This window comes from Chlamydotis macqueenii, chromosome 4 (assembly GCF_036417535.1).
Source record: "Chlamydotis macqueenii isolate bChlMac1 chromosome 4, bChlMac1.mat, whole genome shotgun sequence".
NCBI classification, from domain to species: domain Eukaryota; kingdom Metazoa; phylum Chordata; class Aves; order Otidiformes; family Otididae; genus Chlamydotis; species Chlamydotis macqueenii.
The window spans coordinates 17,809,473-17,822,261 of record NC_141559.1 but is presented as its reverse complement, the minus strand read 5'-3'; the positions used below and the strand labels follow the sequence as shown (position 1 = coordinate 17,822,261).

At 39.0% G+C, this 12,789-nt stretch overlaps 1 protein-coding gene across 4 annotated transcripts in view; it reads left to right on the top strand.

The window, feature by feature from the left end:
* The window catches only part of WDFY3 (WD repeat and FYVE domain containing 3), a 184,430-nt gene that overhangs the window by 24,154 nt on the left and 147,487 nt on the right, over positions 1–12,789 (top strand). For all 4 annotated transcript variants that reach the window (XM_086747769.1, XM_086747767.1, XM_086747768.1 and 1 more), the window contains exon 2: positions 12,617–12,712. The gene's annotated coding sequence lies outside the window, so the exon portion shown is untranslated. The remainder of the gene's footprint in view (positions 1–12,616; positions 12,713–12,789) is intronic.

The window sequence follows — 12,789 nt, the reverse complement described above, 5'->3', positions numbered from 1 at the left end:
AAACCTGTTCACGAATTTGCCCAAGGACTTACTTGAATTCCAAAATAATAGTGGTTCTTTAAAAACACGTAATGGAGTGAGTTGTAAGGAATCGTATCTGTCCTGTCTACTGCAGGAAAAAAAAGGTGATTCTTTGAATCAGTGTTTTCCTGGAGTGTTTATTGTTTGCCTCCATGTCTCCTCTTTGTACATGTGGTTCCTGCTATTGATTCATGTAGCATTAAGGAATACGACCATCAAGAAGAATTTAACTGCTTTTTAGCAGTTTCAGTGAATACATGGATAACTTAGCATCTGACTCTCTGGTTGTTGTGGTGTGTTTGACAAGATCCAGTATGGATTAGTAACTTAAAAGGCTTTTTTTTCTTTCTACTGGTTTCCAAAATAGTCAGCAGTTAAGCTATAAATCTTAGAAACTGAATGATTTAGGAGGAAGAGGTTTCTCTGCTGCTTCAGAATAAAAATTTTGTTTATTTATTTGTTTAAAAATCTGGTGATTTCTCTTTGAAGTTGAAGTTGCCTAAATCTCCCCTTTTCTTTTTGAGCATTAGTGCACTGTTGAGTTTGGTTGTCACAGAGTTTATTTTCTGTGGAAGGCAATGGAAAATGATAATTCTACATCTGCTTATATCGAGTTGCAGGTAAGGGTCGGTACCAATTTACAATGGTGTTAGGAACACACTGGGAATGGGAAGCAGCTCAAGTTCAGTAATATTCTTGAAGAATTCCTTGATCACTCTGTACTGTCTCTCCTATTAAGTGTTGTTTGGATTTTCTACATAAGTAACTACTAAGAACATATCCACAAAATGTTAGTTCTCTTAAAAGAGAATTCAAACTAATCTGTCCATCACACCTTTGCTCTTACAAGAGTAAATCTCAATTGTGTAACCCGGTGAGGAGAGACTTGAGAAGAATTTTAATCAAGAGTGATACTTGATCACTCTATTTAAAGGCTGTTTAAGCTTCAAATCTTGGTCAGGAAGAGAACTGAGGTGGTGATGTTTCACTATAAAGAAGGCAAAGTATTATTGCTGAAATTGGTCTCTCTAAAGAAATGAATTCCAACTTGAGTTCTCCTGACAGATCTGGGTTGCAGTATGAAAATCTATGGTGTCTTTAAAGGTACTTTTCAGACTAACTGTAGGGACACTTTTTTTCATGAAAAATAAAACTGAACAGAAATAAACAACAGTTTAAATAGTGTTAACAGACAGCTTTGATACCTTGCCAGTTTTTAGCTTTCTTTTTACTTCATGTTCACTTATTTCTTGTGTAGTAGAATGGTAATGAAATTTTATGGTATGGCATTGTGTTTGGGGTTTTTTTTTTTTTTATGGACACACTTTTTGTGCGCTTTGGTTATGGCACAAATAATTTTAGCCAGAATCATGGGGTTTTTTTTTCTGATTTACTCTGATATTTCTCGTGCAGAATTTTCAAGTAGTTTTAACTTTGCAATAGGAAAAATAATTGTGACCAACTTAGGTTGCATTCAGTATAAGAGTAGTAGGATTTTTTTTTTTGTTTGGTAAATACTTCAGATAGATAGTAGAGGAAGAAATTATCAAAGAATGATATTGTTGGTGACTCACAGGCAGAGGAAGAATTGATTCTTCAGATTCTATTTGGAGCAAGTTGAGTAAGAATGTGTTAAGGGGAAGGAAGGATCAAGCTGTATCATCAGGTAGCTGCTATATTCTTCTTCCTAAATGTTGTCTCATCTACCTCCGTCAGCAAAAAAAACCAAACCATAAAACCTCTCATCCACAAAACCAAAACAAGACAAAAGTCCAGACGGAAACTTAAAATTCACACATAGGGAAACTCAATAACTGCAAATCTGTTAGAAATATTTACTAATAAATATATGATTCTGTGCTCAGGGAGAACTGTGGAGAATGAGTTAAAATTATGATCTGTTGATACTTTTGTCTTAAGCTATTTCTTCATGGTTGACCATACAGACCAGTCAAAAAGTGAGGTTACTGGGTGACCGAAGACACATTGCAATTTCATATTGACAAGTGACGTTTGCCTGACTTAAGTCATTCAGTGTATTTAATTTTTTTTTTCCCCTGTGTATGTTAAAATTCACCCATTTGAAATGGACTGGATCTGGAACTTGCTTCCTAGTGATTCTTTTTACACATCTTGTGCTTCGAAAGGAAGGCTTTGATTCACCCATTTTTTTTTTTTTGTGTAAAGACTTCGTGTCTGAAGTCTTGGCAGGACAAATTCCCTTTGTGTGGAATACATGCTTGAGCAGAAAGAAAACATTGAAAACTAAATCTGTTATCTGCATTCTTGGGCTTTCAGCTTCTTAAGATTGCTAGGCAATACATCAAGTTACACTGTTAACTGGAGGATAAAAAATGCCTATTATTTAGTGGTCTGAATCTGATTCAAGTTAATAATGATCAAGAGTGTGTGTTATGAGATTATCTTTGTTGGCCTGTGATCTCTCTCTGGGATCTAGCATCTCAGAAGAAAGGAAAGGAAAAAAGCAATGAATGAACTGAGGAATGAAGGGATTGTCTGGAGAGGCATTGAGTAAAGCTGATTTGAATTTTGTTTGAACGTGAATTTAACAGCACGAGATCCACTGTGTGGAAATATTTTAAATATACACACAAAGAAAATTTAGTTATGATGCCTGAACAAATTAAAGCCTATGAGCTGAGCGTTCTGTTGAGCTCTCCCAGTTGCAAATTTAAGTCCTTTTGAGAAACTTAGACTAGCATGCTTCAAGTGCAGAGTGCTACCTTCTGGAAAAGGAGAAAGAAGTACACGATCATGATTTTTGCAGATGACTTTAAGACTGACTCCATTTAGACACTTCTTTTATTTCTTTTTAGGACTTGACCTGCAGTGCATTAGGTTCCCTTTGGTTCAGGAAAAATAAAAAGTCAATTAGTTTAGTATATTAAGTGCCAGTCATGAGCCTCATGGGGAGGACTGACCCCCAGTGACTGCGGGAGCTAGTCTTCTGTTCCACTTGGGGGTCACAAAATGAAAAGATGACTTTTTACTTTGGAGTCCCTTTGATTTCTCATTGCAGGCTGAAACAGTTATTGGGATATTCAGTATTATTGTAGTCTGTTGGTGTTTGTTGGGATTTTTAAAAAATTTATTTTCAATGCTTTTATTAAGCCAATCAAGGCAGGAAAAAGTTTGATTCAAAATGAGATCCCTGGCAGCTGCCAAGAAGGCAGAACCCAAAGCTGCGAGGACTTTGGAGGCAGTTTGCAGAACAAGCTGTCCCAGGAACACGATAAATGATCTTGGACAATATTCAGAAAGTCTCTCCTATCAAGATGGTGGTAGTAGTTCAGTGAATTTCTTTGTTTCCAAGTAGCTACTGGAATAAGACAAGATCTCATTTACCATCAGAAGCTGGTAAACTGTGCAGTGAAACAGATGTTTATGGAAATTGTCTTAATGCTCCTTTTCTAACATGCCTTGTTACTTCAGTTAAGTTAGAAATGACTTGAACTTGGAGAGAGCTGTCTGGATATATGCTAGCCTTGCAAATTCACAGAGTACTTATGACTGGCTACAGATGGGAGTTCAAGGAGCTGAGTAAAAAGATTCTTCTGTGAGATGAGAATCAGAATTCTGCAGCACCTCTCGTCTGAGAGGTGAAGGCTGGCAAATTGTGATGAGATGGCCAACACCACAGTAGCTACGGAAACATTTTATAGCTGTACGTGTGCTTTGGAAAGAGGCTCTGGGAGCTGAAGATTCCTGGTGTAGTGTGAGGTAGAATAAATAGACCCTTATTATTAAGATTTATGTGTATCATCACCTTCAACTTGTTCAGTTGCAATCTTGAACAGAATCCTTAGAATATTCATGAACATTTAAATATATACTGGTCTATACTTCTGTGGTCAGGCTGTTTGTTTCCTTAACTCTGGGCTGGCAAAATTCTCTAGCAAAAAGAGATGTACCTCAGAGACATTTTGAGAAAAGTAGCATTTCATTTAGCTGAGAGGAAACAATTTCTTGAAATATATGCACTGCAAGGCTTTGAGTCCAAGGTCGCTGACCAGAAAAGAGTTCTTGTAGAACAGGAATAGCTAGCTGGAAACCCAGAAATGAAACCTCCTCTGCAAATCTCTTTCTTCTGATCCCTGGAAATACCTGGACAGTGGCTGTGCAGCACACCGCCTAAAACCAGTGTGCTTTGCCCGGAACAGGAGGATTGGTGGGAAATGTGCGCAGACTGACTGGCCAGTTACCTGGAGGGCTGCTTCCTTTTTTGCCTGCTGCCCTAATTTTTCTTTCACTCAACATGCTCTGAGCAAGTGGCTTGGTGCTGAGCATTTTGTGAAGCCTTGTTCTGGGCTTTTGGGCAAGGACACTGTTGAGAAGATGCGTGTAGGCTAGAGCTACTGGCCGGGAATCACAGCTACCTCTCTATTACCTGTGGGGCAATCTCTCCATGTCGCAGATGGACAAAAATGGATTCATTGATGCAAGAGCTAATTTGATGCGAGGTCAGCTCTTTCCCTTATGAAAATGTTACCTGAAGTACAGCACCACACAGGTAGCTGTGCTGTTGTCAAAGGCAGCTCACCAGGGCAGCTGCTTTAGGGCAGTACCCTGAACTCAGCTTGACTCCAGGTAGGACCACCAAAATGTTGCCATGCCGTGTTTCTGTGTGATCCTTGTTAAGGCAGGGTTGTTAGTGCAGTCAAAATGTTGCCCCCACGCTGGGGGTGCTGGAGAAGATCTTGTCACAGGACTCACATGCTGCAGGACGTGGCAGCTGAAGCAGTTCCGGAGGAATCTGCTTGGATCTTCTAGGGTTGGATGTGATTCAAATACAAAAGATTCTGCTGATCAGGAGGTCTGTATGCTTGTCCTCTGTTCAACATGTCCTATAGTATGTCTGCTTTCTGCTCTTTTCCTCCTGTTTTTCATTTACTGTTATCATGACTGTTTACTGTTTTCGTGACTGTTATTCTGGCTCCCAAGCAGACACCCAGAGAGAAAATTATGTCCAGTGGTGGAAATGTTACCTTCCCTGTTGTAAAGTAGAATAGGCAGGAAGCTGAAGGCTGTTGATCAGGGTTGAAAGAATCCATACAGTTCAGAGATTTGGGAAAGCAGAGCAGTAAATCAACTGACTTTGCACATTAAATTTTAGAATGGGACGCTGGGATCAAGACAGTATGTCTGTGTATGTGACAGTGGGGGAAAAGAACCTCTCAAGATCTCTCAGGTTGAAAGAAGTCTTGGCAAGCCTGTAGTCCAATCTCCTGCTCACAGCTGGACCAGCTGCAAGATGGGACCTAGTTGCACTGGGCTTGATCCTGTTGTATCTTGAAAACCTCTGAGGCTGGAGGCAGCACAGCCTCTCTGGGCTCTGTTCCGGTGCCCCTCTGACCTCGGTGGGGTGAAAAAAGCTTCTCTTTATATGCAGTCTGAACCTCTCTTGTATCAATTTATGTCTGTTGTCTCTTGTCCACCCACCATGCAGTTCTGTGAAAAGCCTGACTTCATCTTTGGTTTGCCAGAAGCCTATGGCTTCTTTTAGTATAGGTCAGCCTTCAGTCCTTACTAGGAAATTGTAACTTTGTGATGTAACTTTGATTAATTAATGTAAATAAAAATGAATATGAACTCGGAATTAGTGACAGGGATAGCATAGTGATATATTGATTACATTATGCAATACAACATCAGTGAGCATAGCTGTATTGAGCAAACTAGCATGTAGACACTAATTAAGAGGGAAAAAATCTTTATTTACTTTTGAGTGTATTATTTGGAACAACTTACACCTCTCAATAAAAGAAACAAATAACCATCCCCCTACCTCTGAGGCAATTGAACTTAGTACTTGAAATTGTGTTGCAAGCCTCCAAATATTATCAAGGTAGCTGATCTGTTCTTAGGAGTGCTGGAGCATCTGTCCTCCAGGGAGATATCTGACCTCTGGATGTCAGAATTTTATATACTAGTGATTTAGATAATCAGGGTTTGTCTCTGTATCCATAGGGTTTTATTTGTTCCTGTGGAGAGCTGAAGGATTAGCAAGGCATTAGCTTCCTGAAATAAACAGAGAACCCATCTCTGTTATTCTAGTTCTTGTTTCCAATTTGATGAAGCAAAATGTCATGTGTGTTTATTTCATTCTTTCATAGATAAAATAATAGCTTGTGTAAACAATACAGACTCACTATTTGAATTTGTATTTGGTCTGATTAAGGGCTCTGTCTTCTGATATTTGATCAACTTATAAATATATATGTAGTCACTAATCTTTATTTTAGAAGAGATGACCACTGTAGAAAGCTTGACTATCCTTATCCTCTTCGAGATGCGCAGGGATAAGATGAGAGGCACTGGACACAAGAAGCAACAAGGTAAATTACAACTAGGATAAAAATTTACACTGTGAAGATAGTCAAACGCTGGAGTTGGTTTCTCAGAGAAGTAACGGAATTTCCACCCTTGGAGATGCTCGGAACTCACCTCGTCCTCTGAGCAACCTGATCTAAGCTGACCCTCTGCTGAGCAAAGGTTAGGCCCTGTGACCTTCATAGATGCCTTCCAGCCTGTATAATTCTGTGCTTACATGTAAATAGGGTCCAGTATTTCTATAATAGGAATTACAGTGCTGTAAAATTAAGACTCAATTATTTAGTTTTAAAACCTCTATGTAAAAAGGTAATGTTTTTTATCAAGCAGTTTAATTAATGAAATTTTACGTCACAGGTGACTTGCAAGTCATTTCAGCATATCTGTATAGGGAACTTCTTGAGTATAGCACTGACAGATTGTGATTTGTTGCTACAAGAAGCACATTTCTTTGCTGTTAAGAGCAGAAGACTGTTTATAGATGATTGTGGATTAATGCATCCTTGGCAAAGCTTTTTGTAAATTGAGGATTGAGTACAGTAGATAAGAATAGTCTGAAGACACCTTGAAATAAATTTTACTAATCTATTTAAATATACATGGTTTTGATGGTTCATTTGGAGGGGGAATTAGCATTTATTTCCATTTGGAGCATCAACTTATAATAATAGATATTATCAAAGCATGCAAATTTAATTAGGAAGTAATTAAAGAGTGAAGTAACATCAAGAGTGTGTGACAATTTTCTTGTTCCTTTTTCAGTCTAATTTTGGCCTTGGCTTAACATAAATGCACAGTTTATAGAGCACTTCATCTTCTTTCTAGTGGCATAGAAAGCAGGGATTTCGTTAAGTCTTCTGGCTCTTCCAAATAGCTGCGGTAGCAGTGAAGCAAGACTTGGGCTGTCCAACAGAGCTTGCCTACAGTAAATAAGACTGGATTTATTTCCTTAACTTTTATTGTTTTGCTTTAAAAAAAGCTTGACTCGTTGGTGTTAACTTCCTTGATTTTAAATTCTACCCAGTCCCAAATTGTTGAAGTTCTTTTTTAGTGTTCTGCCTCTCTGTGTTTAAGATGCTTCTGGGGATGTGAATGCAGCTGCAGCTTGAACAGTTTCTTTAGGGTGATGTCTCTTTTTATTGTACCTGGCTGGCATTTGCATATATACGTAGAGAAGAATCTGACTGAAATGCAACCCATCAAAAACTAGAATTTTTCAGGTAAGAAGGAACTATTGTCTGAAAGGTGTAGGGAGTGCGTGATACCTGAGATATAGTCTGTCAATGGTTCTGTAGTTTGATTGCTTTTAGCTCTTGGGTGACTTCAGTGGAAAGGAGCAACACTTAAGAATTCTAGGGAGTAGGGTAGTTGTAATGATCTGTCATTGTGATTGTGAAGGCATCTACATTATGAGGGTTGGCATGGGACTCAGCACATTGTCTCACAGAGTAAGATATTTTCCCTTTTTTTTTTTTTTTTTTTTTTTCCCCTCTCCTCTCTAAACATGAGTAGTTGTGGGAATACAACCTAAAGCAGTTGCATTGTTTTAGCTTGGTTATAATTGGGATTGCCTGCTCAAACAGCATGTCTGTTGTTATGTGTGAGAAGTAGAGGTTTCATCTGGTTACAGTGCGTATCTGTTCTTGTGTGCATTTCTGGAGCTTGGATAGAGGACATTATCTGTGCAGAATTTTGTGCCCTGAATCGTGCTTTCTTAAATAGTCATAAAGCAGAGACATTTTTAATTTTGATCCCCCTCCACCTCCAGAAAGCTGTGTTTAAGGTGTGGTGGTGTTTCCTCCCTGCTTCTAACTGGTACGGTCTTCCTAGTGTTGCTCGCTTTCCAAGCTGTGTAACAGTTGCTCTTGCGAACAGCGGCAACACCAAGTTACAGATAGTCATGTTCTGTTTTAAGTTGAAGATGTATGGAGTAAGAGTTGGTGAAATTTTTTAAGCAGTCTGTGGTGATAAGTGTTGGTAGACTTAAGTGTGTAATTTTTGCTGTTTTCTACTGTGAACTTCCGGGGCTGATCTATGAGAGGGTGAAACGTGTGCCCTAATGCATTTTCTTCATCTTTCTTGAGCATGAGGAGGTTAATAGAGTCTTCACATGGAAGTATGCATTCATGTGGAAGTATGACAAGAATACCAATAGTTGGATTTAAAAACAAAAAGCAATAGAACCCAGTGAGGCGAAACCTGTGAGGAGAAGAAAGTACCTATGTTGCTAGAGTTGTGAACTTACTGAAGAAAACAGATGTGGTAGCTTTACTTGTCCCTGCATTTGGGTTCGCAATGCTAGAGCTTGGTTTAGCAGATGTAGCGAATAAGAAACAGTAAAGAAAGAGGGCTTTAGAGGGAGCTAGACACTGAAGTGCTCTACCTCAGGTTTGTTTGGGTTTTTGTTTTTTTGGGGTTTTGGTTTTTTGTTTTGTTTTACAAATGAGGCTGACCCTTCTGTGGGCTTTTAAGGTCTTGTCTTTGTCAGAGGGGAAACATCTGTCTCTTTCAACCTGATGTACTGTTAAAATAGCTGTAGGTATTTAAACAAGATACTGCCCACATTTGTATCCCTTCCCTCAAATTCTGTGTACAGTTATCCGAGTTATTTCTCATCATTGTAGACAGTGTGAATTCAGATATCGACTCCTGCTGGTATGTGGTCCTGACATCTTGCGTCATTTGGCTAAAGATGGACTTTATCTTCATGTCTCTTGTAGTGCATCTGAAAGTGCTCCAGTGATCCAGAGAATGTGTGCTAAGCACACATCTCTGCTACAAAAGGCAGAATTTGGACTTGGGTCACGTAATTTTTGTGATCCCTTTGATTTCTTTCAGTTAGAAGCAAGATTTTCTGTCTCTTGGACATGGAGTAAGTACTAGCACTCAATTACTGTAATTCCTAGCAACAACTGTTTTGAGCTTCAACATCAATGCCTTATTCAGCTCCCACTGATGTGTGTTTTGTTTGTCATATCTTCCTCAAGTTCTCTCAGATACAACATGTAAGTGAGTTTTCTAACATTGCAAGACATAGAAACAGGTAGGAAAATATCTGGTTAGGTCTGAATAGGTTTCTGTTGAATACCTGTGATGTGTAGCACAGAAGAAACCTGATGCTATTTTAAGGCTTGCTTTTTTTTTTTTTTTTTTTAATATTCCGATGGCACCAGTATTCTATGTGTAAATGTGATAAACATAGTTTATCCACAGAGGAATACTTGCAAAATAATTTAAATTAGGAGAACACAGCTTAGTTGGAAATCTGCGTAGTATTTGTATTTCTTTTTCAGAAATGAGACACAAAAAGCAGACTTTATGGTGTTACCTTATCAATTTGCTTCTTTACAGTAACCAAGTGGTTTGTGATTGCTGAGATATATTATTCAGCACTTTTTGTGGAATGTCTAGTGAGGGTAGCAATCAAATTCTGTTTGAATTGTTGAACTCTAGAAACAGTGTCTAGAAGTGCTGAGGTACTCAGTCAAAATAAAAATAGAGACCTAACTAAAACTCCTGATGGAATACCTAGTGGGATGCAGGAGTGCAAATGCTTTATGTTACAACAAGCAAATTATTTGAATGGCAAGAACAGAGAAGTAATGGCAGCTGAGAGAAATTATTCAAATCATACATATATATTATTAGAAATTGATTTAAACTTATCGGGATCAGTTCTGAAGAAGAATGTTTGGATAAGCAGTAGTCAAAGTTCAGCTGACTATATCCTTTATCTTAACAAAAAGATGTTTATAATAAAAAGTGCATTTATTATAAAATATATGCTGACTCAATGTATTATGCAGTTAAATAAACCAAAAGCTTTTATTCATGTGATGGAAAATTTTTTTTTATAATCTTATGTAATTATACAAACTACTTCAAGATATGTCTGTAGACTGGGACTTGTCTGAAAAAGAAAATGTTTGTTAAACTTGATGGTAACTGTTGTGAAGTGTCACTTATGTTTTTATTGGCCATGCTCAAGCTGGCCACCTTAATATTGTGTTTTGAAAAATAGTTGTAAATGACGTGTTCTTAATCATCGAACCAAGGGAAGGCCTTCAGTGCAGCAGGGAGCTTTATGTAAGCCATGGGTGGGGGTGTTTTTGGTGACTGAAACTTGTTTTCTGAATGACACTTGGTTTCTGGAAAATAATAGATGTGGCTGCTCCCAGAGTTCAGTGGTGGGTCATGAAAATGAAGTGACTAAGAGGTGTGGCTTCTCAGTTGTGCTGGCGTCTGCTGAATCACATGCCACTTGTATGTTCATCAGTGCAGATGTATTCTGGTGGATGAGAAATCATGAAAGTATTTGTTTTGCACAGCAAGTGGAAACATGACAACTCTTTGTTATAATTGTTACTTGTCATTTACTTTTTCATGAGTTAATCACCAGTTGATGTGCTTTTGAAATGGTCATTAGAAGACACCTAACATGAAATGGGTAGTTTGGTTTTTTGCTATACTTCTTTTCCATTGAGGGTTTCAGCAGCCTCTGAATAGTGTGGGATCTGTAAATGGGAGAGCAAGGTGCCACATGTCTTCTTGCTGTGTGTCTGGAAGGATGCAATCTGATTCAGGATGGACTTAACGTTACTTTCTGTGCCCTTTCAGTGGGAAAAGATGGGTAAGGAAGCCTGTAGGCAGCACAGCCATGGAGTCCCTCATGTGCCTGCATGCCGCTGGCAGGTCCGTTGTCCCTGTGGACAGTCGGGAACCTAGTTCAGATGAAGAGAGGATGAATGCCCTAAGAAATTTTATAGGAAAGGTGAATTTGAGTCTTGATTGTTTGGAAAACATAGATCCTTTCCTCAAGCACAAAGAGGAAGGGCTTTGTTTTCAGTGTTTAACGTGCCAGTGTATTTCCCAGAGGTGTTTCTCCTTCACAGCAGAGACTCGATTAAGCGGGGGCTATGCTGCCCCCTTGGCACTGACCAGAAAGGGTTCTCCTTTCTCAGAACTTGTGGCAGGGTTTTTGTCGGAGTGTAGCGTGGTTGGAGGATGTACACTAGCTGCCGTTTCTGCTTGGGATGCTTCTGAGCCTTCATTAGGCTGGGAAATGAGAGGAGACTGGTGTCACTTGAGCTGTCTCAGGTGCTTCTGGAGTTTTGCTGTTTGTGACCAGTGGGTTCAAAACTAAGCTATTCTGTTACTTAGTTTAGTTATATTTCTTTGGAGGATGCCAGTCTTTCGGTGTATTCAAGGTTGAAAATGTCGTCCTTTTTCTCATTGCTGTGGTATAAGTGTGGTGTGCCGTTGGCTTTGCAGCCACTTTTGGTAACTCAACGGATGACCACAGGGACAATTTAAAGTTGGCCGATACTAAAGATTGGTTGATGTAAGTAAAGTAGGAGTGGTTTATTTTTGGCGCCAAGGAAGGCATTTAATTCTTGTTAACTATGTTTAAACAGCACCTCCTGTCCCCTTGTGTTAATTGGGTTTGAAACTGCCAGTCAAAACAACTCATTTTGTGCAGATGCTTTTGATGAAGTATTTCTCAAGGCACTGTGACCCTAACAAAATTAAAATATGGATGCAGGATAAATGTAAGGGAATCAAGACTTGGAGATAAGGCATTCCAAGTGTACTGTGGCAATATAGATAAACTAAATGGTTCAGGTCCCAAAAGACCTGGTTGGAGTCAGTTCCTTGGTGGGTGCTTCTACAACATTCATTCTTTTTGCTGCACCTAGTTTCTGTTAGACCAAGTAAGTAACATACGTGAAAGAGAATTGCAAGTTGTCTTCAGGGTTTCACTTCTTAATGGTGTTTGTTACAATTTTAGCTGGAGAAGATGCCGATTAGGGAAGAGGCTAGGGAAAGCTAGGCACATTCAGTAGCTTCACAGTTGCTAAGCTGGGTTGGGGTCCAACAGCTTAGTTCTTATTCCCATGCTGTAATGATGAGAAATCACTTAGTTCCTCAGAGGGATGCTCTTGCTGATCACAGGCTGTCAGTGCATTAATTACTGGGCTTGCACTTTATAGTAACTCTTCTAGCAGTTCATGTGCTCTCAGTGAGTATCATTTAATTGGGAAGATAATGCTTATTTAAGCTTAATGCTGTGTGTCGATTTCTAGTTTGCTACAGCTCCTTTTCCAGGAGCTATTTAAAAGATTTCTAAGGTTTGTGAAAGTTCAGTTGTCACAGGAGTGACTACTCTTTCATTTCAAAACGGCAAAGCTCTATGATTTTATTGTCACATTTATATTCTAACCTTTTTCCCTTTTACTTTACCTAGTGAAAGAACAGCTTTGATGTTGGAAGAGAAACCTTGGAAAGGAATGGGCCCTGTTCTCTTGAAGCTGTCTGCCCTGATCCCAGGAATGCTGTAGAGGTTAGTGATGTGGATGCTTAAGAGCTTTTGTAAGATTGCCTTTTGATTTGTTGTCGGCACGCTGTTCTATAAATTCT